Below are 23,030 nucleotides of genomic sequence, written 5' to 3' on the forward strand. Positions count from 1 at the left end.
TAGATGTGGGTCAGTGGCACTGTGTCATTCACGCAGCAGCTTCCTTAGTCCAACAACAGGTACACCCTGATATCCTCCCCCAGTCTCAGGCGAGATGCCCAGAAGCACCCGAGTTGGGCAGGCTGCCACTAGGATCCTACTTCATCAGAGGGACCAGGATGCCAGATGAAGTGGCTGCTGCCTCAATTAGTAATTATTTTATGGAGCAGTTATAAACAAATTGACACACATTACTGTATGATATATAATGATATATCCTTGAGTCTCTAGTCTACAAAACCATTGAACTTGATACTAGCAAGAATGGATTTTATTGTATGCGTTTATAAGGCCTAATGGCAAACTGAAATAAAAGTACAACAAAACTCTTTTTTTTTTAATTTGATTTTATTTTATTTGTGAACATACTGTACAGAGGGGTTACAATTACATGGGCAGGATAATGCGTACATTTCTTACCAAGCATTGCAGCCTCCTCCTTTGGTTTACCCTTCACATCCCTTCCCAGCCTCCCCCCTCCCCCCCAATCCCAATCCTTCTCCTTCCCCCCGTTCCCCCCCCCGTACCGACGTTGTAAAGCTCGTTTTGGACATGACAACTTGTACTTCTCATTGTTGCAGCAGGTCCACCGTATCCTTAAACAACTGGTTTTTCCCCATCGCCTCCACAAGTTATACTGACATCAAATATAGTGAAAGCAGGGTTATACTGTGGGGGAGGGACATACAAAGCAACAAAGAGATAATCTTATAAAAGCGTTAGAAACACATGCATGAAAGAAAAAAAACATTAAAATACATATCTAAGGGTTCATTTTCCTGACATCATATTATCTGACCGTTTCCGCTTGACTCATACATATACTAGATATTGCAAATAAGGGAAACCATGGGACCTATGTTTCTTTGGGCCTGGCTTACTTCACTTAATATAATTTTTTCCAAGTCTTTCCATTTCCTAACAAATGGGGCAATGTCATTCTTTCTGATGGAGGCATAGAATTCCATTGTGTATATATACCACATTTTCTTGATCCATTCATCTACTGAGGGGCATGTGGGTTGGTTCCATATCTTAACCATGGTAAATAATGCTGCAATAAACATTGTTGCGCTGGTAGCTTTAGTGTGGTCTTGTTTGTAAACATTTGGGTAAATGCCCAAAAGTGGGATTGCGGGGTCATAGGGGAGTTCTATGTGAAGTCTTTTGAGGAACCTCCATACTGCTTTCCAAAGTGGTTGAACAAGTTTACATTCCCACCAACAATGAAGTAAGGTTCTTTTCTGTCCACATCCCCTCCAGCATCTGTTGTTGTTAGAGTTCTCCAAAAAACACATTCTTAAATCTCAGAATTAAAAAAAATTGTATGTAAGTAGTGCAAATAAAGTTTACTAGAATAGTAAAATACACACAAAAATATTACATTCGTTACATTCAAAAGTAAAATAAGTAAGTACGGAAAGAATTCCTACTGGATAAAAAATATTACAGTGTTTTAACAGGTAGAAGTGATATAGGTTATATGTTTTGTTTTTATAAAACTTATTTATATCTCCCTTTTCTGTTTAACTTAGTGAAGAAAAACGTTAGAAAGCAGAAATTATATGTGACACCTCTTACTTCCAGTACTACGAAGGGGAGTGGCACTTCCTAATGGGAGTCCTGGGATGACACAAACACCAAGTCCATATAGACCCATCAGAGGTCCCTGTGGTGATCCTGAGGGCGATCTGGGACACCTCACTGCTGCTGCAGCAGGTGCAGCACTTGTTGTGGTGGGCTGCATCCAACAAGGCTCCATCTGTGACCAAACCAAGCAACCCAGCCTCAGGTGCCAAAGCCAGGAGGTAAGGCAGGGCAGACCCCAAGTCCTGCCTTCCATCTGTGTGGCCTACACTGCCAAGGCCAGACCCATGCTTGCTTTGGATCCTATTGAGGGTAGGGGATGAGGCCATTGCTGCCAAACGGAGCATCCCCGGAATGGCACCCAGAGCTGTATCCATGTGGACCAGAAGGACAATGGAGGAGGCTACACAGCAAAGCCAAAGGGGCTTTGGGCCTCCAGTGCTGCAGCTGGTGCACTGCAAGTCCAGGCTCCTCTGGCACTGATGGGCATATGCAAGGATGGCTCCATACCTGAGACCACAAGGAACAGAAAATGGAGGTCTATGGGGATGCTGAAGGGGCTCCAGGGTGCTGAGCTGCCACAGCTGTCACAAGCCCGCTAGCAGAGGGGTCAGCACACGACTCTAGTCTCCAGAATGCCCTAAAGTCTGAACCAAGGCTGGGCTGCCTGGCCCCAAGGGGGTGAACTGTCCACCAAGCCTTCCTTCTCCTGTGGACTGTGCAGTGTACAAACATGATGTCCTCCACCCTACACCCATGGGGGCAGGCAGTGACCCCAGAACAGTCTCACTGGGATGGCACGTGAACCCAGGACCACCACAGACCAGTACCATCACAGCTGACAGAGGAGAGGGCAGCAGTGGCTCAACTTCAGCCTCATGGCTGCCAGCTCCTGGGTGAAATTGAGCAAGTGAGACTGGGAAGGGAGGTGGGCAGGGTGGGCAGGGCTCATCTGGCAATGCTGGGGACCATGCACACACAATCCCTTCACTGCACATCCACCACAAGGGAGGGGGCCCCACCTGAGGAGGCACCACACCCACAAGCACTACAGAAGTGGAGGTTCACGTGGTAACATTGAAAGGGCTCCAGGGTACAGCCTTGCTGCTGTATTGAACAACTGGCAAAAAAAAAAAAAAGGAAAAATGACCCCTAAAACTTTTCATCAATGATAACCTATTATACTTTAAAAACAGTTTTACTTTCCTCTTGTCCTATATTTTTGCATGGGTCCCTCTGAATTAACCAGAAATCTCCAGGATTTCTTCATGCACAGTAATACAAATAAATATAGCTTCTATTCTTTTTTGAATTAAGGGAGGTTGCATTTAGTTCTTTCCCATGTTTGATTCATGAAAAAGAAATCCTGAAGTGTATCTGTAAAACACAAAGCTCGAGTTACCCAAAGAGAAATAATCACATGATTAGTGGGTCAGAAGATATTTCATCTTTGCATTTCTTTAGAAAACTGCATACTACTTTCTACAACGAGAATATTAACCTGTATTTTGACCAAGAGAGTACAAAATTTCCTTTTCTCCACACTCTCACAACATTATTACCTTCTGAGTTTTTTAAATGGCAGGTTTTTACTATGAGCAGTACACCAGACTGGCCTTAGAATCAAATCCTCTTACTCCAACCCCCTAAATGCTTGGAATTACAAGCCTTTACCACAACACCTGGCTCCTTTGATTTTTTTGATAAGAGTTATAATAATTATGAAGTAGTATCATAGTAATTTTGAGTTGCATTTCTCTAATGATGTCTGTTCAGAAAGCATTAAGCCAGCATAGAAGTGGTATTACACACAACTTTGTGATTTTCAGGGCTGTTTGGAAAGCATGTCTATTCAGAACTTTTGTCCATTTTAAATCAAGTTTCTTATTTATCTCATCTTTAATGTCTCTATACAAAATCAATACTTAATTCAATGTAGTAGAAAGGAAAAATTAAACAATGCCTAACATTTTTCAATAAAATGATATTGCTTAAATCATTTTCTGTTTATGCTTGAGACTATATAACTCAATTTGGGTAGACCTTTTACAAAACTTTATGTACTTTATTTATTTTATGTTGATTGCTCTTTCCAAACCCTGCGTGTCTAATTTTGGTTCTTTCAGTCTCATGTAGTTGATTTCAAACTGAAGAATAAATGGAAGGAAACAAACAAAAAAAATAGAGTTCCTCTCATCTGATGATGCCTCTACAAGAATGAGGAAAGAGTTCATCCTGCTAAGGATCTATGATAGGATTTCAAAAAGATAGTTCATTCTTCTAGGTTTTCCCTATCTTTGTGATGTACCTTAAATTATGTAAACCAAAATATACTGTTCAGATACGATTACGTTTTATCAGTTTTGTACATTTTCATATGGACTTCACATCTGTCTACAACATTCCTTCTTTATAATGTCCCTGATATTTTTACACTATCAAAACATAAGATAACTATTTTGATTTACAGCATGAGAAGTTATCCACCTGGGTTCCTTGGAAACAGAGCATTGTCAATAGGTAACATTACTTCTGGTTGCTCACTACATGTAATGGTTTCTGTAATACATTTTATTTAGTATTTAAAAAACTGTTGGCTAAACTCAAAGCTCATTCATAGAAGTTTATGTTAAATTTTTCACAAGTTTTATTTCTCTTAATTCTTAAGATAACATTTGCTATAATGCTAATGTTATTACCATTTTAGTGTTGGGAAAATTGTAATTAAAGGCACTAAGTGAATGGTCCAAAGACACACAGTGAGGAAGGAAATGAATCAAAGTTTCCAAAAATCTTTCAGCAATTACAGAAAAGGTAGGTAAAATCTCACCATTCTCTTACACTCTGAATTCAATATTCATATTGCCCAAGAAATAATAGCATAGCAATTATTCCCCATGATGATTTTTTCTGTCACAATTTGACTTCAGCACAGACTGTGTTGGCGACATTGCATTATCATGTACATAATTGAGCTTATAAATTGATTTTCAAAGACAGCCAAATTTCTTCTGTCCTACACTTCCATTTTTCTTTTAAAAAAGTACCAAAACTTTTAAATATCATCATTTTCTGTCTTTTAAGAATCCAAAAGAGAAATAAATTTACATTTAATTTAATAAATTCACATTTACTTTTAAAGCAAAGTGCTTTAAAAGTAGGAGATGATAATAACAGGCCCCCATGAAGTAAATTTTCTTCTACTTTTAAAATTATTCTGACAGCCTTGTGCTGGTTGGTCACACCTGTAATCTTGTCTACTTGAGATATCTACTCAGGAGGCTGAGATCTGTGGAGAACAATTGGAAGCCAATCAGGGCAAAAAAATATTTGAGATTATTTTTCAAAAATGTTAATGAACTAGCAAAGAGCCAGTAGTGGAGATGTAGCTCATATAATAGCTCACCAATCTAGAGAGGAAAGGCTTAGCAAGACCTTGAAGCCCTGAATTCAAATTCTGATCACACCAACACGTGTGCACTCATGCACAAACACACAGATTTATTCATAATACCTTCATGTCAGTGTTTTGCATTAATTTATTTGTTAACGATATTATATGGGTAAAATAAGGGAAATGAACTCTTCAATCTCAGAACATTTTTATACATTTTTTTATTTTAAAAATACTGCACAGAGGGGTTACATTTACATGAGCAAGGTAATGAGTACATTTCTTAACAAGCATTGTTACCTCCTTCTTTGTTTTTCCCCCACCATCCCTTCTCTCCCACCTCCACAAGTACACTCCACTCCTCCTCTCCCCCTCCCCCTGCCTAAATTGTACAATTCATTTTTCAACATAGTGTCTTGTGCATCTCATTTTTACCAGGGGTCAAACCGTATCCCTATTTAAGCATTTAGTTTTTTCCTTCCCCTCCCCAAATTAAAGAAACGTATATACAAGATGTAGGCGCACCAACTTCAAATATAGTGAAAAAAAGGGTTATAGCATGGTTGAGGAACATATAAAGAAACAAAAAAATCACATCATATAGTATTTGTATGTTAGAAATAATAACAAGATAGAACCACTTGTGTCCCTATCTTGGGGTTCATTTAGCTTAACATCATCTTATCTGGTCAAATGCACATAGCTTTTGACATTTTATGATAATCCGGGACATATATTAGTTATTGAAAATAAGAGAAACCATGGGACCTATGTTTCTTTGGAGTTGGCTTATTTCACTTAATAAATTTTTTTCCAAGTCTTTCCATTTCCAAACAAATTGGGCGATATCATTCTTTCTGATGGAGGCATAGAATGCAATTGTATATATTTACCACGTTTTCTTGATCCATTCATCTACTGAGGGGCATAGGGGTTGGTTCCCTATCTTAGCTATGGTAAATAATGCTGCAATAAACATAGTTGTGCTGGTAGTTTTAGTATGGTCTTGTTTGTGATCCTTTGGGTAAATGAACAAAAGTGGGGTTGCTGGGTCATAGGGGAGCTTTATGTGGAGTCTTTTGAGGAAACTCCATACTGCTTTCCAAAGTGGTTGAACACGTTTACACTCCCACCAAAAATGGAGTAGGGTTCCCTTGTGGCCACATCCCCTCCAGCATCTGTTGTTGTATAAATATGGATTGCCTCATGAATTTGCGAGTCATCCTTGTTCAGGGGCCATGCTAATCTTCTCTGTATCATTTCAATGTTAGTGAATGGGCTACCAGATTAAGCACAGAACATGTTTTTTTTGGGGGGGTCCGGTCGTGGGGCCTGTACTCTGGGCCTGGGCGCTGTCCCTCAGCTCTTCAGCTCAAGGCTAGTGATAGCTCTACCACTTGAGCCATAGCGCCATTTCCAGCTTTTTTTCTTTTTGTTTATGTGCTGCTGAGAAATTGAACCCAGGGACTCAGGCATGCAAGGCAAGCACTCTACCACTGAGCCACCTTCCCAGCCCCAGAACATTTTTTATATAGAAAGTGTAATTGATTTTCTTAAACTAGACAATTCCACAAAAAGTAAGTTCAAAAGAATTGTCATGAAATTTTAGAATCATGCATTTCTTACATAAGCACACATTTTTGATGTTGGCATCATTTGTGGAGGGGAAGGGAAAAATATTTAAATAGGAATACAAGAAGACCAATTGCAGCAATGAAAGGAACTTTACAACTTTGGCATCTCTACTATGCCATACCTGCAGATTGTAATTTGATTGCTTATTTTGAGGTAGTATCACTATGCTGGGCCTGCTTGGACTGTAGTCCTCCAAACACAAGCAAACCACATTGCACCCAGCAAATGGTTAGAGTTTCTGAAAAGTCTTTTTTTGTCTGGGCTTGCCTGGAAATGCAATACTCTAATCTCTGTTTTCTAAAAAAGTAGATAATATTACAGGATTGAGCCACTTTATCCAATAAAAGTATACAATTTCAAGATATCTTGATATTGCCTATATTTGTGCTTAACATATATAGCTAACCTTAATTTTCTCCCTCTTTTGTTTAGTACTCTGAGTTGAAAATATTGATTTTCTTGATATACATGGCTTTGTTTTGGATGGAATCCCCTCACAATCCAAAAAATCTCCCAAAAAGTTTATGTCAAGAATCACAGAAAAGAAGGCTTCAGGTTGGGAAAAACCCCACTGATCCTTAACTTATAATTGCAGTATATTTATAGTGTTAGTCAATGCTTTTGAAGAATGAGAAGAGAAGGAAGGCAGAAATGTGAAAGATGTCAGGTCTCTGTAGAATTTCTGTAGTTGTCACTTCATGTTATCTTCTTCCTTAAAACTTGATTTATTAAGACCCTCTGGGTGGATATTGGTTGGACTGATTGGTAAACTTACCCAAGAAATGAAGCTGATTTTAGAAGGTGATGATTTGGTAAATAAGGGAATGATGAGAATGAGCACAGATATTTTCACAGAATGAGGCGGCAAGGTTCAATTGCTGAACAGCAAAACAAAGCAGCTTCAAATCCAATGATCCACATTGAAACATATATAGATAGATGCATATATGTATACATATACACACATACGTGAAAAAGTAAATATCCAGTAGAATACAGAGAAACTTGGAGTGACAAGTATTAAACTATATCAAACTGGTTGCAGGAAAGGTACAGTAAAATATCAATTGTTTAGCATAGATTTTGCATAGATTTGTAAAGGATGAAAATTTTTCCTTCATTTTATACTTTACAAATATCCTTAGTATGTTTTGTTTTTTTTTTTTTTTTATATTGTAGTTGGAGCATCTATACAATGTTGAGAATCGGCATTACATAAAGTATGCAACATGAATACGACAGCCTGCATAGGAAAGTTCATTAGATTCTTATTTCCAATTAACCACCAGGAGAAATGGAGTTCCAGGTCAGATTTTATGTAGCGCACTGGCCTTGAACACAAAAGCACCATTCAGGCCGTGAGTTTAAGCTCTAGGATCTACAGAAACAAAAGCACAAAATACAACTTGGAGTTAGATATTTTATAATGAAGCATTTTTATATACTTTACCTTGTTAGAAAGACGAGATTTCTGTGTTAGCTTTATAACCTACCATAATAAGTGATATTGTCCATTTAATAAGCAGAAAGGCTTACTCAGATTTATAAGTTTGAAGGTTTCAGTGTATGTTCAATTGGTTTTATGGCTTTGGTGGCCTATGACAAGACAATGTCAAGATGGGGAGTATGTCAAAAAGAAATGTTTTTGACCAAGAATGATTAAAGAGAAAAGAAGAAAGTAGATGACAGTCCATGTTCTCATAGGTTTCACTCTGAAGAACTTAATTTCCAAAAGAACTATTCAGGTATTGTCTACAGTCTGGGAGGAAATGGTAAGTCATTTTTCTTTAACACATGGGTCTTTCTGGGGCATTCTAAATTCAAATGGCAACACCTTCACCAATGATAATGACTTGTCCAGGGATTGAAGCAACTAGATATGTCTACAAATTCTAATTAGATCTCAGCAGACTAAATATCTTATGGAATTCCTATTAAAATATTTTCTTGCATACTGGCTGGGTCTTCATACTACACATGTGTATATCTGTGTATATGTGTGTATGTGTGTGTTTGAATAAACTAATATAGCATTGTAGCAGATAAAATATTAGTGTGGCCTTTTTCTTCTCATACCATGAAAACTTGCCACAATTCCCAATCAAATTCCATCCAAGATTCAACATTAATGCTGTTCCAAAAGTTCTGTATGCAAACCCATGTACATCTACTTCATTTAAGACGGCAATGGTGCATGAAAATGTTAAGTCTTCCAATTACATTGTCACCAAGGAAACAACGTACAATATTTCCTTTAAAAATATCTAGATTGGCTGGGCGCTGGTGGCTCACACCTGTAATCCTAGCTACACAGGAGGCTGAGATCTGAGGATTGCGGTTCAAAGCCAGCTGGGGCAGGAGAGACCGTGAGACTCCTATCTCCAATAAACCACCAGAAAACCAGAAGTGGTGCTGTAGCTCAAGTGGTAGAGCACTCGCCTTGAGCTGAAGAGCTGAGGGACAGTGCCCAGGCCCAGAGTTCAAGCCCCACGGCCGACAATATATATATATATATATATATATATATATATATATATATATATATATATATATATATATATATATATATATAGATTTTAGAACACTTTAGCCAGAAAATTGAAGGAGTATACTTTATAGGATTTAATTTAAATATTTAGTCACTGAAATGGATATTCAATATCCACAACTTAGAGCCCTTTTAAAATACATAATTGCAAACCTCATCTATTACCATCTTCCGTGAAGACAGTCCTTGCTGAAAACGAACCAAATGTGGTAAACCAATTAAATTGTACGCCATTGTCAAATGCTGTTGTTTTAAATCATGGAAATGACAGAGCAATTAATGCCAGTGAACAGCTGGTTCTAAGGAGTATGGAAAGTGATTACTTTGTACTCTAGGTGGAAAATTCCACAGATGTTTCAGATTGTGCTTCGTTCTAGGCATTTGTGAGATACATTTTGGAAAGCACAATGAATGAAAGCATGTAATTTTATAAAGATTTGCTGGCTGACAAATCAAGGAATGAAAAGTTATTGAAATATTTCAAATGAGAAGACTGACAATAGGGTGGGTAAGATGTGATATGCAGCTTTAGATACACACTGAAGCAAACCAAAGAATAGGAATTTTTTTCCTTAACTAATGCTTTCTGGGTATATTGTGCTATACACTATAATGATGAAATGATCATTTCTTTGGAATAGTCAGAAAAAAAACATTGTCACCTGTTGAATTTCTTTTTAAAGTGAATCTTAAATAAAAAGGATGAAGAAATTTAAATATGTTAATAAAACATTGTCAAGTTTTACTTTAATTTTTCAGTAAAAGTTAAAACAAACTAACAGACTATTAGTCCATTAAGATTTATAAGTTTCCTGTCATATTTTATTTTCTTTTTGTTCCTCTTTTTTGGGTGGTAAGATTATTTTTTTCAGAAAGGCAACCTAGTCTTAACCATTACCCAAAAAGTTTATGCTGTCATAGAATCAGAGAGTTATATTTATTAAATTAAGACAAAAGTAGGCTCATTTTATGCCAACTGAAAATATAAACACCAAAAACATTTTTCACTAAAAAACCACTCATAAAAAACCATGAGGATTTGGGGGAAGATGGAAGACGAAAAGCTGGAGGGTAAACAAGCTCTTGCATAGAAAGCAGTTAGTGTGCCATCACAGTACAGAGAATTTGGCAAGAGAGGGAAAATCCAGGCAAAATGACAGACCTGACCACTTGCCAGTAGCCACAGCTGTGGCATCAGTAGGGACAGCGCCAGTGGCTATAGCCACCATATCTACAGAGAGAGTCCACAACAAAGGCCCCAGACGAGGCCCGTGAGCATATTCTACTCAACACCAGCAAGAACTGACAAGGAGCAGATATCTTCATCCTGCAGATCACAGACCAGAGACGACCCAGGAAGCAACACTCCAGCATGAGTAGAATCCTGACATCCTCACTCCTCAGGGAGCAGAGGAGGGAAGGCCTCCCCTCCCCCACCACCAGAGATCTTCATCTATGATACTGTGCTACTCAGGGCTGAGCAGATAGCTCCAACTCAGGCTTTGGAAGAAAACAAAACAGTCATGTAGCAGGTCACAGGAAGTAGACATGACCTGCCAGGGTCAGCTCCACCCAGGGGAATGTCACCCCACCCAGCCAGTGGTAGCTCTGTCCTCAGAGGAGTGATTTCCTTCACAGGGTAAACAAAGCTAAAGGCTGCCCCTCATTAGAGTAGCCTAGACAAACAATTGAAGCTCAGTAAACATAAACCCTGAGAATGGGTTCCATGAGAATTTCAGGAGTTGCGCCTCAGGGAAAAGCTATTGTTTCCTAAAAGGCCTCAACCCTACCCAGAACCTCGACTCATCACAGCATCTTCACACTGGAGGAAACAGCCATCTCCCTCTTTTGTGATACTCAAAGCAGATCTCCCTCCCACTGAAATAGCCTGGGAGGAGGATCACAAAATCCTGAGTAAAGCAGAGCATTTTTTTGCCTGCCCCAAAAAACTAACTTAAGAAATCAATCAAGCAAAACAAAAACCAAACACCACAAGCACACAAGCATAAGCAAGCATAACCAAGAGACTGGTTATGGACACAGGGGAGATACAGTGTCATCCCATTACCCCCACCCAAAAAAAAAAAAATCAAAGAACTCTATTTTAACCTTTTTTTCAATTTTTATTTTTTTAAGTGTTTGATGTTAATTTTTTCTCATATTTTTTATTTTTGGTGTGTGTGTGTGTGTGTGTGTGTGTGTGTGTGTGTGTGTGTGTGTGTGTGTGTGTGTGTTTAATCTCTTCTGATCTTTTGGTCCTTTTTTATTGTTTTCATTTTTTTCTCTCTTTCTTCTTTTTTTGTTTGAGTTAATTGCCGTTCTGCTCATCCCCAGATATTTACCTGTGGTCGATTATTAGACCTTATTCCCCATTGTGTTCATACTTAATCCAGAAATTTATTACTCTATTCAAAACGTCTTAGGCTTAACTTCTTTAATAGCAGTATTATCTCTTTATACCAATATAATTTTCAAGTAACTAATTTTAAAACTTTTAACTTTTTAGTTTTTCATGTTTCCTTTCTACCCGTCCTTTCATCCTATCCTTTTCTTCTCTCAATATCATTTCTTTAAATTTACATAATTTTTAAGTGTTTCACTTCTTAAATTTAAATTTTTGTTTATCCATTTTTTCTTTATTTTTTAAAATCTCTCTCCTATCATTCTGTCCCATCCATTTCCCGCTCAGAAATTAGGACTTGGTTAAATTCACTCTTCTCTTACCTCTCCACATCCCTCTAATCCCATTTTTCTCCACATTTCTCCCTAAACCTAATAATTTCTGGTGTGTCAAATCCTTTTTGCATTTATTAGCCCCTTAGTCCATGGTTGTTTGATGTTGACTAGATTGTATCTGATGAACTAGATTGTATCTGCAGACATTTTGACTGTGCAACTACAGAACTCCAGTTGATGCTTGCCTTAAAATAGTGTTCTAGCACAAAATTGGTTTTACCTTCATACCAAATGGGCAAAACAAGCTAAAAAAAACAAGAAAAATGGCAAGTGCGGGTATATGAATTCCCACTCATGATAATCAGGAGACCGATTAGTTAATGAATAATCCAGAGAAGAGTTCCCAAAAAGCTCTACAAACACTCCTTGTAAACATGGTGAATGAATAGATTGAAAACTTGCAAAGGACTCTGTGAGTGTGATAGAGAGCAACAGGGGGCGAACCAATGATTAATACAGGAATCTTATGAACATGAGGAAGCTACTCAAAGATTAATACAGGAATTGCATGAACAGGTAGAGAACAGTGAAAGCGAAATACAGGAATCGCATAAGAAGGCTGAGATCAGTCAAAGAGAAAGACAGGAATTGCATGATTGTGAGGAAGCTAATCAAAGAGTAATACAGGAATTGCGAGAGAGGGATGACAATAGACTAAATCAATAAAGGCATTGATGGAATCTATGAATAGACAGTTGAATGAATTCAGAGGGAATGCCCAATGGAGCCCAATAAAAGGAATGGGAGTCCTAGGAAACCATAAGGAATAATCTAAGTGATTTGAGAATAAAAACTGAACACCAAATTAAGGAAGTAAAGTTCATACAAGACCTAAAACAAAGCTCCAACAAAGAATTTGAATCCATCAAAGCCAAACAATTAGAAGGAAAAGAAATAAAAAACAAAGTAGAAAATCTTGACAGTCAGTTAGACCATGCAGAAGATAGAATCTCAGGGATAAAAGACAGCCTAGATATTATAGAGAAAGAATGTATAACTATCCAAGACAAATCCAAGAAATATGATAGACCTATTCAACATTTGGAAGGCACCACCAGAAGGCCTAACCTGAGGATAATGGGTGTAGAGGAGCACCTAGAGACAGAAGTTAATGGTTTAGAAATTTTATGTAACAGAATCTTAGTAGAGAACTTTCCATACATGCAAAAAGATAAGCCTATTCAGATACAAGAAGCTTTTAGAACCACCAAATCAGACTTACAAAAGATACTTAAAGATGTCCTACACATAGAAAACCAATAAGACCACAATAAAGGCCAAGAAACAGCATCTAAGGGAATAAAATTAGAACTCAACACTAAAAGACACCAAAGAAAAGTCCTGTAACACATGGAGGCTGAACAACACACTGTTGAATCACCAATGGGTCATAGAAGAGATTAGAAAGGAAATGCAAATGTTCGTGATATTCAACAAAAATGAACACATAAAATGCCAGCTTCTCTGGGACACAGGAAATGCAGTTCTCAGAGGCAATTTTGTACCTCTGAGTCACTACATCAACAAATTAGAGAGATCTGAAAACAACAATTTAATTAGACATCTGAACTTTCATGAAAAAGAGCAACAAAATAAACACCAATCCAGTAGATTGAAAAAATAATTGAATTTAAATCAGAATTAAACTAATTAGAATCCAAAAAAACCTAGAAAGAATCAACAAAACAAAGAGTTGGTTCTTCAAAAAGTTAACAAAAGTTGACAGACCCTTAGCAAATCTTATCAGAAGAAAAAGAGCATACAAGGAAATAAACTCAGAGATGAGAATGGAAACATCACCACAGAAACATCCAAGATACAGAACATTATAAGGGAATACTTCTCAAAGCTTTTGCTAATAAGTTTGAGAATCTGGTAGAAATATACCTTTTCCTAGCAAATATTGACATGACAAAACTAAACCAAGATGAGTTAAACCAACTTAACAGACCCATATCAAGCATTGAAATAGAAACATCAATAAGAGTACTCTCATCTAAGAAAAACCCTTGACCAGATGGATTTACAGTGAAATTCTACAAGGACTTCAAAGCAGAGCTCACACCAATACTCCTCCAACTTTTCAATGAAATTGAAAGGGAAAGTGCACTACTGAACTCATTCTATGAAGACATCATAACCCTCATCCCTAAACCAGGCAGGGACTCATCAAAGAAACAGAACTATAGACCCATTTCTTTGATGAACATTGATGCAAAACTTCTCAACAAAATTTTGGCCTACCTACTTCAACAATTTATCCAAAAAATCATACAACACGATCAAACAGGATTCATTTCAAGGTTGCAAAGCTGGTTAAATATATGCAAATCAATTAATATAATTCATCACATCAACAAGAGCAAGGATAAGAACCACATGATTATCTCAATAAATGCAGAAAAAAGCATTTGACAAGTTCCAAAACCCCTTTATGATGAAGGTTCTGGAAAAATTAGGAATCCAGGGAACATTCCTCAAAACAATAAAGGCTGTATATGACAAACCTACAGCCAGCATTATACGTAATGGTGAAAAACTAAAGCCATTTCCTCTTAAGAACGAAACAAGGATGTCCAATCTCTCCACTTCTCTTCAATTTAGTATTAGAATACCTAGCTACAGCAATAAGACAAGAGGCAATCATTAGAGGATCCAAATAGGTAAAGATCATGTAAAACTCTCCCTCTTTTCAGATGATATGATCTTATATTTAAAGATTCCCACAGAATCCACTCCCAAATCACTCATGCTCATTGAAAACTTTGGCAGAGTAGCAGAGTATAATGTTATCCCTCAAAAATCAATGGCTTTACTATACGCCAACAATGAGAATAGCGTGGCTGAAATAAGGAAAACAACTCCATTCGTAATAGCCCCACAAAAAATGAAATGACTAGGAGTTAGTTTAACCAAAGAAGTAAAAATCTCTATGATGAAAACTTAAAAAACCTAAAAAAGGAAATCAAAACAGAACTTAGAAAGTGGGAAAACATCCCTGGATTGGAAAGATCATCATCATGAAAATATCAACACTTCCCTAGGCTATGTACAAAATCAATGTGATAGTTATGAGTATTCCAACCTCATTCTTCAAGAAAATAGAAGAGGCTATCCAAAAATTCATATGGAACAATAAAAGACCTCGAATAACAAAAACAATCCTTAATAGAATATTGCTGGAGGAATATCAATACCAAATTTCAAACTCTACTACAGAGCCATAGTAATCAAAACAGCATGGTATTGGTACCAGAACCGATCTCAGGACCAATGGAATAGAAGTGAAAACCCAGAAATTAACCCACAGACATATAGCCATCTAATCTTCGATAAGGGAGCTAAGAAAATAGAATGGAAGAAAGGAAGCCTCTTCAGTAAGTGGCTGGCACAATAGGTCAATCACTCATAGAAAAATAAAGCTAAATCCTTACATATCACCCTGCACCAGAATAAACTCCAAATGGATCAAAGACCTGGAGTCACAGCAGACACCCTAGGTCTCCTTGTCACAGGCCAAAATTTTCTTAATAGAGACCCAGAAACACAACAAATCAAAGAAAGGTTAGACAAATGGAATTGCATGAAATTGCAGAGCTTCTGCATGGCAAAGGATAAATCTAGCAAGATCAATAGAAAACCCAAGGATTAGGAGAAGATCTTCACTAGCCATACAACGGACAAGGGTTTCATATCTAAAATGTACCAGGAATTCACAAAAGTAAATCTAACAACAAATCCTCAAACAACTTCCCAATAAATAAGTGGGCTAAAGACTTAAAGAGAAACTTCTCTGAAGAAGAAAGAAGGATGGTCAATAGACACATGAAGAAATACTCAAATTCCCTAACCATAAAAGAAATGCAAATCTAAACAATATTGAGATACCACCTCACCACAGTTAGAATGGCTATAATCAAGAACTCTAATAACATCAGAAGCTGGAGGGGATGTGGACAGAAGGGAACCTTACTGCATTGTTGATGGGAGTGTAAATTTGTTCAACCACTTTGGAAAGCAGTATGGATGTTCCCCAAAAGACTCCACATAGCGCTCCCCTATGATCCAGCAATACCACTTTTGGGCATTTAACCAAATGATCACAAACATGACGATACTAAAGCTTACCAGCACAACTATGTTTATTGCAGCCTTATTTACCATAGCTAAGATATGGAACCAACCCAGATGCCCCTCAGTAGATGAATGAATCAAGAAAATGTGGTATACTTACACAATGGAATTCTAGGCCTCCATCAGAAAGAATGGCATTGTCCCATTTGTTAGGAAATGGAAGGCCTTGGAAAAAATTATATTAAGTGAAGTAAGCCAGGCCCAAAAAATATAGGTCCCACGGTTTCCCTTATTTGCAATAACTAGTATATTTGTGAGACAAGCAGAAACGGTCAGATAAGTTGATGTAAGATGAAATGAACCCCAAGATAAGGAGTCAAATGTTTCTTTTTTTCCTCTTGGTATTGTTTCTAGCTTATTTATAAGATGATTTCTTTGTTGCTTTGTATGTCCCTCCCCCATGGTATAATCCCTGTTTTCACTGTATTTGATGTTGGTATAATTTGTGGAGGAGAAGGGAAAAACAAATTCTTTAAATAGGGATACAAGTGGACCCATTGCAACAATCAGATGTATAACACGTTATGTCAGAAAACAAACTTTACAACTTTGGTGCATGGGTTGGTTTTGGGTGGGAGGGGATGGGAAGGGATGGGAAGGGGAAACAAAGTAGGGGGCAACAATGCTTGATAAGAAATGTAATCGTTACTTTTCTCATGTAATTGTAACCCCTCTCTATGTATTTTCACAATAAAAATCATGAAATAATAAAGTAAAAATCCATGTCAATTTTTTGTGTTGTTGTTGTTGGTCGTGTGGCTTGAACTCTGGGCCTTGGCGATATCTCTCAGCTCTTCAGCTCATTGATTCCACTGAACCACTTGAGCTACATTGTTGTTTCTACTTTTCAAGTGGGTTATTGGAGATAAGAGTCTTACAGACTTTTCTGCCCAGGCTGGTTTTGAACCACCATCCTCAATCTCAGACTCCTGAGTAGTTAGGATTACAGGCATGAGCCACCAAAGCCCAGATCCAAGTCAATTTGTAAAAAGTAAGCTTATTGAAACTTCTGGCTTTTTCCAATAAACAATCTTACTTTTTAGCATTAGTTTATAACTATGCGTTATTTTTAGATGTAACTGTAAAGTTTTTAATAGAAACAAACATAATTTTTACTATTGCTCAGTATCACAAATCCCTTGTAATTGACTTTCCCCAAAGTCAATTATTACATACTAAATTACTCACTATTACATATCTATATTACATACAGTGTGAAGCAAAAATAGTTTGGACCATTTCATATAAATTATTAGATGGTATTTTAGCATTATAAATTTGCATCTGTGATTTTAAAAGAAGGAAAGTGTAAAAGTGAAGTGTATCCTAATTAATGCAAAATTTATAAGTTCATACAGACAAAATTATTTTCTTTCCACTAAAGGCTTTGAAGTAATACTATTGGAAATAGTGAGGCAAAAGGAGGAAGAATTCCAATCATGTCAAAGAATGTCTCTGTTATTCTGCTACCCCTTCCACTAACAAAACCTACCCGGTACCAGATGTCACAAAACTTCAAGCATCTCTCTTAGAAATCAATTTGGAAAAGTTCTAAATCACTGATTATTTATGTACTTTCTGTTATATGAAACAAAATATAGACATATAACAATTGAAATAAAATGCACACATACGTTGAAGTCACCACAGCTGGAAAAACAACCAACAAAGTAGAACTCCCCCAGGAACAAAAACATGTTGTGTCCGGTTGTTTTGAATCACAAAATCCTCAAATACATGTTACCCTTGAGTAGATCCATAAAGATAACTGTGTCTCAGAAGTACGGTTGTGTTAATTAGTAATTAAATTCATCTAGATGAACCTAATATAGCAAATCATGTGAATGGATCAAATTGTTTAAAACAAATGTGACTGTATGTGGAGTGAGAGCTGCACATATTTAAACGAATAAAATAACAAAAATCATCACATACTTAAAAAATTCAGAAATGCAACCAATAAGTCCAATAGTATCCATATTGAGATCTAAATCCTACTGATTTAACAAGAACAAAATATGCAAATAATAGAATCTGAGCCGTGTACCTGAGTGTACATAATTTTAAACTACTCCAAATTACACATTGTAGAAGACTGAATGTGGGTTAATTAAAGGAAAACATCAACCCATGATATAAATGACATTAAAAATCTCATGAAAAGAGAGAAGTAGTTTCTGGAAAATACTATTTTAATAAGTGGTGGTCAAAATCTTTCTAGTACAGACAAAATTGCATACCTATTTAGTTAGATCCAAAAAAGATCCAAGATACTCAAAGTGATTTGAAACTTTGGCAAAATAGCAGGATACAACTGTAACATTATTATGAATGTTGACTCTGGCATGGAATTAATTTCCTCTTTGATCTGACAAATGATTATATGAAAGAACAGAATTTCAAATAAATATCAAGACCTAGCTAAACATATAATAAGAAAAGTCATCATGCAAGCCGTATTGCAACTGGGATAAAAGGAATACCAGTTATGCTGATTCTGTATTTACTGTAAATGTTGATTTTTTCATAAATTATTTCCTTTAGCTTGCATTTTTAAAATACTGTGTTAATGATGTATATCTTGGTGACTAATTTTGGATTCCTCCTTCAATTTAGTTCTGAGTTTAATGTCTAACTTCAGTTCCTAACCCATGAAATGATGTTGATTACAAAACAAATCTAATAACCCAGTTTTATTTATTTATTTTTTTGGGGGGGTCCAGTCATGGGGCCTGAACTCTGAGCCTTGGTGCTATCCCTCAGCTCTTCATCTCAAGGCTAACGCTCTACCACTTGAGCCACAGCACCACTTCCGGCTTTTTTTCCTTTTGCTTATGTGGTGCTGAGGAATCAAACCCAGGGCCCCTAGCATGCAAGGCAAGCGCTCTACCACTGAGCCACCTTCCCATCCCACCACTGTTTATAATACACAAAATCTCATAAGCCTGACACCAATAAGCATTGGTTATCATTTTGATATCATGGTCTCATGACTGATGAGGCTTACCTGCATGAGTATAGTTGTACCTAGATTCCTCAGCCTAATTTAGCCACTGTTAAAAAATGTTTATATCTTTATTTGTCACCCATCGGAGATTAAACCTGAGTATAAACCTAAGAAAAATGGTAAGGTGAGAATTTATCTTTTCTAGATATAAAGTAAACAAGATTCAGCATAGAGTAACTCACTAGTTTAAAGTCAACCTATTTCTCCAAAACTTTCTAAGCATTTCCTTACAATGTGTATTATTCTCAAGGGAATGAGGAATGTGAGAAGAGGACTAACCTAGCATTATCTTTAAATGCACATAATTTGGATTTACCTCTTTATTTTGCTATAGGCATGTTTGATTTAAAAAACTGTTTGAATAATTGATTTCCAGGTCAGGTATAATATATCCTTGTTGCATATTCCAAAGTACATTCAGAAAATGCTATATAGCAATTAAGTAAAGAAAGTCCGGGCAGAAAATACGGCATCTCTATACTATGTGACACCCAATACTTAGGTATTTCATTATGCCCCCATTTAATGAATGTGATTGTTTAAATCTTCATCAAGTATTAATTAAACTCAATCAGTGTCCTATAAAATAATTGTGTATAATTTTATCCTAGAATCATTCAAGAACTGCCCATTCAATCATGACATACATCACATTCCATTGGTATTCATATGGATAGGAATGAGTTTCTTAGGATCTCCCACCTGCCATTTGGAGGTGGCAGGACCAGGATTCAAACTGTGGGCTCCAGCTCCCACCACTTCAACCTGAGCATAGGGAACTCAGTGGTCTGTCCAAGAACATCAGCAAGACCAGTGATTAGGCAGGTACCAGTGGCTCTCAGCAGTCCTCCTTGATACTTACAAGGCTGTGATAGGAGGATCATGGTCAAAATCACCCTAAGCAGAAAAGTCCTTGAGACCCCTGTCTAACTTCAGTGACAACAAAGCCAGAAGTAGAGCCGTATGGCTCCACTGGCAGAGGGCTAGCCTTGAGCAAAAGCAGCTCATGGACTGTGCCCAGATCCTGAGTTAAAGGTCCGGGACTGGCAAGAAACAGACATACACAACAATCTGTGCAGCCATCAAGCTAAAGCAGGTCACCCTTTTGTCCCCAACTCAATTGGACAGAGTTCCCTGGGAAAGGGGCTAGGGGGCCACTGTCATCTTGACTCCGCCCATTCTGCGTGCATCAAAGGATTCCAGCCACACCCCCATTATTTCATGGTTCTTTCTGACCAATGGGATACAAGAATTGTTGCCACGCCCACATTCCATGGTGTCTGATAGATGGACTAGGCTCTGTTAGCACACTTGGAGGCTGAGATCCACAGGGGGAAAATCCGTCAACAGGAGCAGCAGGCCGGCTGTAGGCACCCGGGCCACCAGGCAGCTCAGTGCCAGACTAAGCTGGAGTCCCAGGCCCTCTCCCCCATGAGCTGTCACCACAATATGTTTGGGGATGGGATGTCTGCTTCATCCATGACCTGCCTGATGAGGTGGACTTCCAGAGTCCAGCAAGTGAGCTCCACCATGGATACAGCCAGCTGTCAGCACACATCTGAACCATCGAAGAGTCCCTTTTGGTGTGTAAAGAGCAGATGTTGGTCCTGCATGAGCTGTGCTGGGAGAAAGCCGAGTGTTTGCAGTGGCTGTCCCAGGAGAAGATGGAGGAGAGTGCTGCGGGAGCTGCAGTTGCTCCCAGCAAGGGAAGCCACAGACAGCAGTCTCCAGATGCCAGTACAGGCTGATCCCACCACCACCAACACTGCTTCAGATGCCTCAGGGCCTGTGGTGGGTGAAATGATGGAGGAGCAGAAAGGTTTTGAAGAATTGCAACTTGAAGACAGCATGGAAACTGCCAGAGGAGAGGTCAGGGTTCCCGACCCCATAGTGGACTCCCTCAAGGAGCTTATCCTGCCAAAGATGCCCCACATCCAGATCCACCCACAGCTCCCAGGCTTAGGTGAGGAGTGCTCCCTCACTTTCTTCTGTAGATTGATGCAGATAATGACTCTCTATGTGACATACTGACTCTCAAAAGCCTTGGCAGCCACCAGAAGTAAGTGGCCAGGTGCCCTTCTTTCAGGACTCCATCTGCCAGGGGATGGGAAAGTTAAACTGGGGGTCGGGTAGGGCATAGGCTGCTGGGAGTTGGCCCAAATTCAAGGGACATCTAATGGCCCATTCGTGGCCAGGAAAGAGGCCCATGTTATGCTTATCGCAATTAATAAATTGTTTACAAAGCAAAAAAAAAAACCCTCCAAGAACAATTTATTCTTCTAGTCCTGGGGCTTGAACTCAGAGCCTGTCCACTGTCCCTGAGCTCTTTTTTTTTTTATTATTGTAAAGATACTATACAGAGGGTTACAGTTACATGAGTGAAGTAATGAGTACACTTCCTCTTGAACATTGTTACCCCCTCGATTGTTTTCCCCCTAATGTCCCCTCCCTCCCTACCTTCCCTGAGGTTCTTTTTTTTTTTTTGATTGTGATTAAGTGATTACATAATTTCCGGAATTTCACAGTATTGTGGAATAAAGATGCTCATTTAAAGTCACAAGTTCATTCTAACTTTCCTGGAGCAATTGTCTATCACAGTCTGTAACATATAACGGTGTTCACATGTTACATACCATATATGTGATCAGCAGCATGGGGATATTTAGTAGTGGTTCAACCAGATGAGTGGGAGTTCTTGGTTTCTTAAGTCCTGTTAGTTTCGTCGTATCACCTAACATTTTGGATTTAGCATCCACTTATCAGGGAGACCATGTACCGTTTGTCTCTTCGTTCTTGGCTTACCTTGCTCAACATGATTCCATCTAGCTCCATCCATTTCCCTGCAAATGCCATTATTTTGTCATTTCTAATGGCTGCATAATATTCCATTGTGTATAGATACCACAATTTTTGGATCCATTCAGCTGTGGTGGGGCATCTGGGTTGTTTCCATATCCTAGCTATTGTGGACAGTGCTGCAATAAACATGGAGGTGCACGTGTCCTTGTATATTGGTTCCTGTTGTTCAGGGTAGATGCCTAGAAGTGGTATGACTGGGTCGTAAGGGAGGTCAATCTTTAGCTTTCTAAGGACCCTCCAGACTGCTTTCCAAAGTGGTTGTATAAGTGTACATTCCCACCAGCAGTGTAATAGGGTTCCTCTTTCTCCACATCCCCTCCAGCATTTGTCGTTGGCTGATTTGTGGATGTGGGACATTCTGACTGGGGTAAGGTGGTATCTCAGGGTTGTCTTTATTTGCATTTCCTTCACCACCAGGCATGATGAACATTTCCTCATGTGTTTCTTTGCCATTTTTATTTCTTCATTTGAGAAGTCCCTCTTTAGTTCCCTTGCCCATTTAGTAGTTGGTTTGTTAGGTTTGGGAGGGATTAGTTTATTGAGTTCCCTGTATATACAGGATGTTAACCCCTAGTCTGATATATTGCTGGTAAATATTTTTTCCCAATTCATTGGTTGTCTTTCTAGCTTAGTTGCGATAGATTTAGCTGTGCAGAAGCTTTTTATTTTAAGGTAGTCCCATTTGTCGAGTCTCTCTCCAACTTGTTGTGACCCTGAGACTCTGTTCAGGAAGTTCCTTCCTGTGCCTATTAGTTCAAGTGTCTCTCCTACTCTGTCCTGAAGTAGTTTCAGAGATTCAGGTATAATGTTTAAACCATTTTGAGTTGATGTTGGTGCATGGTGATCGGCTGGGGTCCACTTTTAGTTTTCTGCATGTGGCAGCCCAGTTTTCCCAGCACCAGTGGTTGAAGAGGCTGTGTTTCTTCCATTGTATGTCTTTGGCTCCTTTGTCGAATATTACCTGGCTGTAGGCCTGTGGGTTTATTTCTGGATCTTCTATTTTGTTCCATTGGTCTTCGGGTCTGTTTTTGTGCCAGTACCATGCTGTCTTTGTTATTATAGCTCTGTAGTAGAGTTTGACGTTCGGCATG

At 38.2% G+C, this 23,030-nt stretch overlaps 1 non-coding gene across 1 annotated transcript; it reads right to left on the bottom strand.

The window, feature by feature from the left end:
* Window positions 1–6,208: 6,208 nt before the first annotated feature.
* Window positions 6,209–6,315, bottom strand: LOC122127492. The gene has a single exon (XR_006151167.1). It is a non-coding gene; the product is annotated as a U6 spliceosomal RNA (small nuclear RNA).
* Window positions 6,316–23,030: the final 16,715 nt, after the last annotated feature.

The sequence above is a fragment of the Dipodomys spectabilis genome, unplaced genomic scaffold (assembly GCF_019054845.1).
Source record: "Dipodomys spectabilis isolate Male_0828 unplaced genomic scaffold, ASM1905484v1 ptg000301l, whole genome shotgun sequence".
NCBI classification, from domain to species: Eukaryota; Metazoa; Chordata; class Mammalia; order Rodentia; family Heteromyidae; genus Dipodomys; species Dipodomys spectabilis.